Source organism: Lathyrus oleraceus, chromosome 6, assembly GCF_024323335.1.
Source record: "Lathyrus oleraceus cultivar Zhongwan6 chromosome 6, CAAS_Psat_ZW6_1.0, whole genome shotgun sequence".
Taxonomy (NCBI): domain Eukaryota; kingdom Viridiplantae; phylum Streptophyta; class Magnoliopsida; order Fabales; family Fabaceae; genus Lathyrus; species Lathyrus oleraceus.
The window spans coordinates 330,607,448-330,613,057 of NC_066584.1; the positions used below are offsets into that span (position 1 = coordinate 330,607,448).

Below are 5,610 nucleotides of genomic sequence, written 5' to 3' on the forward strand. Positions count from 1 at the left end.
TATTGCCGAAGATCAAAACCAAAGACCTTTTAAGGGCTTCGCCCAACCATCCAACGAAGAACCTAGTTCTAGTATAGTAAACCCGACCATCCCAACTATTTGAACTTAAACCATCCCTGTTGCAACTAGTGCAACAAAGACAATTCGCAGGTCTCGCTACTGAGAACCCAAACCAACATTTAAAAATATTTCTTCAATTAGCAGACACTTTTAAAACCAATGGAGATTCTCCTGAGGCAATATGGTTGAGATTATTCCCTTTTTCCCTCAGAGATAAAGCCCTATCATGGTTAGATTCCCTTCCACCCAATTCCATTATGACTTGGGATAACCTTAGAAGAGTTTTTCTTGCTAGATACTTTCCTCCGAGTAAGACCGCCGTTCTTCGAAACCATATAACTAGATTTACCCAGAACCAAGGAGAATCGATGTTCGAAGCTTGGGAGAGATATAAAGAGTTGTTACGAGCATGCCCACATCATGGCTTAGAAAATTGGTTAATCATTCAAACCTTCTATAATGGACTTCATTACAACACTAAGATGACCATCGACGCTGCCGCAGGTGGTGCGCTGATGAACAAACCTTACCCTGAAGCTAGTGCCCTCATCGAAGATATGGCTCAAAACCATCAATCATGGGGAGTCGAACGAGCGACGGTTGAGAAGAAGGAAGCCCAAGGAGGAGTGCATGAACTAAGCTCTATAGACATGATACAAGCTAAAATGGACACATTAGCCCTCAAGGTCGAGCATATGTACATAAACCCGAATACTGTAGCCGCAGTTTCATCGGATTGTGAGATTTGTGGAACCAAAGGACACCAATCTGCAGAATGCATTCTATTAAACGAAACCCACTCTGAGCAAGTAAACTACACCCAAGGGAACCCATATTGGAATACCTATAACCCTGGATGGAGAAATCACCTGAACTTCTCCTATAAAAACAATAACCCTATTCAAAATAATGCACCTCCGAGACAACCTAGTTATCAAGCCCCTAGATCAAATCAACCTATGCAACCTATGCCACCAAAGCCGAGCCTTGAGAAAATTATGGAAAATTTTATCACTGCTCAAACCCAACAAAATAAGGAGTTCATGAACCAAAACATTCATGTTAACGAATTGATTACTCAGTTAGGAACCAAGGTTGACCAAATAGTTACTCATACCAAGATGCTTGAAACCCTGATCTCTCAGGTAGCCTTAAACCAAGCCCCTCAGACTACACCTGGAGGACAGTTCCCTGGACAACCTCAACAGAATCCGAGAGGACAAGCCAATGCCATTACCCTACGAAGTGGGAACGCTTATGATGAACCACCAAACCCAAGATTGAGTGAACCCGAAACTTCTAAGGAATATACCAAACCCCCGGACGAAGTAAAGGAACCAGAGGAATCTGAAAACCAGGATGGTCGAGAAAAAGGAGAAAAACCTAAAGATAAAACTTACGTACCGCCCCCGCCATATAAACCGCCTATACCATATCCGCAAAGACTCAAACAAACCCAGATCAATAACCAATACCAAAAATTTATTAAAGTTATAGAGAAACTTCACGTAGAAATCCCTTTCACAGAAGCCATTACCCAAATACCTTCTTATGCAAAGTTTCTCCAAGATATCCTTACCAACAAACGTAGACTAGACGATCCGAAGCCTTTGGAATGCAATGCTATTTCCGAGAATAAGTTAGCAAAAAAAGATAAAGATCCTGGAAATTTCTCAATTCCTTGTCTTTTGGGTAGTCACGTCATCGAAAAAGCTTTTCTAGACTTAGGAGCTAGTGTGAGCTTAATGCCTTTAGCAGTTTGTGAGAGGTTAAACTTAGGAGAATTACAGCCCACTAAGATGTCACTTCAGTTAGCCGATAGATCTGTTAAATATCCGATAGGCATCTTAGAAGATGTCCCTGTTAGGATAGGTCAGTTATTTATCCCTACTGATTTTGTTGTCATGGACATAAAAGAGGACAATGATATACCAATCCTTCTAGGTAGACCATTCTTATCAACTGCAGGAGCCATAATAGATGTCAAGAGAGGAAAGTTGACCTTTGAGGTAGGTGACGAGAAAATAGAGTTTATACTTTCGAAATTTCTTATGGCACCTGTGATGGGAGATGCATGTTATGCCTTAGATATCATTGGTGAATGCGTTAGAGAATTAGAACAAGAAGAAATTATAAAAACAATTAAGTTACCATCGACTCTCATAATGGAAGATGATGACTTTAAGAAACCCTACATCGATGATAACCTTTATGAATGTTTATCCCTTACCCCAGATCCTATGCCTTGCCCTAAGAAACCAACCTTAGAACTTCTGGAACTGCCTAAGAATCTGAGATATGAGTTCCTCGATGAAGAGATGAACCGTCCAGTTATAGTCAGTGCTACCTTGAGCCAAGAGAAAACAAACCAACTTTTAGACGTTTTACGAAGATATCCCTCAGCCTTAGGATATAATATCTCTGACCTGAAAGGTATAAGCCCATCCGTATGCATGCATCGAATTTCGCTCGAAGAAGATTCAAAACCCTCCAGAGAACATCAGAGAAGAATAAACCCTATAATGAGTGATGTTGTTAAAAAGGAAGTTCTTAAGTTACTTGAGGCAGGTATAATCTATCAGACCTCGGATAGTAAGTGGGTGAGCCCTGTGCATGTAGTACCTAAAAAGGGAGGCATCACAGTCGTGCAAAACAATAAAGGCGAACATGTAGCAAAACGATTAGAAGGAGGATGGCGGATGTGTATAGATTATAGAAAATTAAATAAAGCAACCAGGAAGGATCATTTCCCTTTACCGTTTATAGACCAGATGTTGGAGCGTCTAGCCAGACACTCTTACTTATGCTATCTAGATGGATACTCTGGATTCTTCCAAATACCTATCCACCCCGAAGATCAAGAAAAAACTACCTTCACATGCCCCTATGGAACTTTTGCCTACAGACGAATGCCATTCGGCCTCTGTAATGCCCCAGCCACTTTCCAACGCTGCATGATGTCAACCTTTGCAGACTACCTAGATGGTATTATGGAAGTGTTTATGGATGATTTCTCGGTTTGCGGATTTGATTTCCACAATTGCCTTGCTAACCTTGAGAAAATCCTGGAGAGATGCGTGGAGGTAAACCTCATGCTAAATTGGGAAAAATGTCATTTCATGGTGACCGAAGGAATTGTTTTAGGACATATAGTTTCCAAAAAAGGTATAGAGGTAGATAAAGCTAAAATAGAAGTTATAGAAAACCTAAAACCACCTAAAACTATTAGAGAAGTCTGAAGCTTCCTTGGACACGCTGGATTCTACCGGCGTTTTATTAAGGACTTCTCTAAAATAACTAAACCTTTAACTGGACTTTTAATGAAAGATGCTGAATTCATTTTCGATGAAAAATGTAATGACGCATTTAATCTTTTAAAGCAAGCATTAATCTCTGCACCCATTATGAAACCACCCGATTGGTCAGAACCTTTTGAGATAATGTGCGATGCTAGTGATTACGCGGTTGGAGCCGTTCTAGGACAAAGGAAAGATAAAAAATTACATGCAATATATTATGCCAGTAGAGCCCTGGACACTGCCCAACTTAACTACGCAACAAGTGAAAAAGAATTACTCGCTGTAGTTTTCGCTATAGACAAATTTAGATCTTATCTAGTAGGAGCAAAAATTATAGTTTACACTGATCATGCTGCCATTCGTTATCTATTAAGTAAAAAAGATGCCAAGCCCAGGTTACTCCGATGGATTCTATTACTACAAGAGTTTGATTTAGATATAAGAGATAAAAAAGGCACTGAAAATGTAGTAGCTGATCACCTTTCTAGGCTAGAACACCTAAAACCAGAACTAGTACCTATAAATGATGATTTTGCCTATGATAGACTGATAGCTAGAGTAGAAACCATTGAAGATGATGACCTAATCACTCATGAGCACTTCCAAAATTCCTTAGCAGTAAGTAACGTACCCTGGTATGCAGACTTTGTTAATTACCTAACTGCTGATATTGTACCCCCTGATCTTGACTACCACCGCAAGAAGAAATTCTTCCACGATGTGAGAAACTTCTATTGGGACGAACCGCTCCTTTTCAAAAGGGGTAAAAATGGAATTTTTCGCCGTTGCGTCCCAGAAGAAGAGGTAAATAGTATTATCGAGCATTGTCATTCTGCACCCTATGGTGGACATGCGAGCACCTCTAAGACATACGCCAAAACTCTTCAAGCTGGCCTATTCTGGCCTACCATGTGGCGAGATGTCTATGCTTGCATTGTCAAATGTGATAGGTGCCAACGCACTGGAAACATTTCAAGGCGTGACGAAATGCCTCTAAGAAACATTCAGGAAGTAGAACTCTTCGACGTATGGGGTATAGATTTCATGGGATCTTTCCCACCATCCATAGGAAACAGGTATATCTTAGTAGCTGTAGACTATGTGTCTAAGTGGATTGAAGCTATAGTTGCACCCACAAACAAAACTAGGGTAGTGATCAAACTATTTAAAAACTATATATTCCCTAGATTTGGAACACCATGTTTAGTCATAAGCGATGGAGGATCACACTTCATATCGAGAATATTTGATAAACTTTTAAGAAAATATGGAGTTAGGCATAGAGTAGCAACACCATACCACCCACAAACTAGTGGCCAAGTAGAAGTATCTAATAGAGAGATAAAACAAATCCTAGAGAAAACTGTTTCTATTTCTAGGAGAGACTGGTCTCAGAAGCTTCAAGAAGCATTATGGTCCTATAGAACCGCTTTCAAAACCCCTATAGGAACAACCCCTTACCAACTAGTTTATGGAAAATCCTGTCACTTACCTTTCGAGTTAGAGCATAAGGCCTATTGGGCCATTAAAACTTTGAATTTAGACTACCTGACCGCTGGAGAAAAGTGTACCCTTGACATTCATAAACTAGAAGAACTTAGGCAATCTGCCTACGAGAATGCAAAAATATACAAAGAGAGAACAAAAGCCTATCACGACAAAAGAATAGTAAAGAAAAACTTCAATATAGGCGACCCTGTTCCCCTTTTCAACTCTAGTTTATGACTCTTCCATGGGAAGCTACACTCAAGATGGACTGGCCCTTTCAAAGTATCCAAGATTCTGAGATCCGGAGGCGTAGAAATCAAGAACGGAGCCTGTAGTCCATTCATTGTAAATGGACAAAGACTGAAGCTCTACGAAGGAGGAAACATTCCAGCATACTACTCAAGCCACACTCTAATTTGATCCACCGATTCCTACTACTACAGGTTTATAAATTCTAATCGTCAAGCTAATGACGTTAAACAAGCGTTGCGTGGGAGGCAACCCATGGTTTTTCATTTTACTTTTTCGCATTTATTTAATTTTATTTAATTTTTATTTTTCACCGAGACTAAATATTTGAATGGTTTGTATTTTCAGGATCACTTTCCTAACTTCTACAGGATGCAGGATTTCGATGATATGCACGTAGACTATGGAGATGATGCTCAGAGAGAGCGCCACATCGCTCTTTATCAGCGCCCTATGGCGCCCACACGTTATCCTGATCAGCACTGCATGGAGGCACTGGGCATTGAGCCGAGTA

The 5,610-nt window shown here is 40.2% G+C and overlaps 1 non-coding gene across 1 annotated transcript; it reads right to left on the reverse strand.

Moving 5' to 3' along the window:
- Positions 1–380: 380 nt before the first annotated feature.
- On the reverse strand, positions 381–487 carry LOC127099733 (small nucleolar RNA R71). The gene has a single exon (XR_007794208.1). It is a non-coding gene; the product is annotated as a small nucleolar RNA R71 (small nucleolar RNA).
- Between the last annotated feature and the right edge of the window lie 5,123 nt (positions 488–5,610).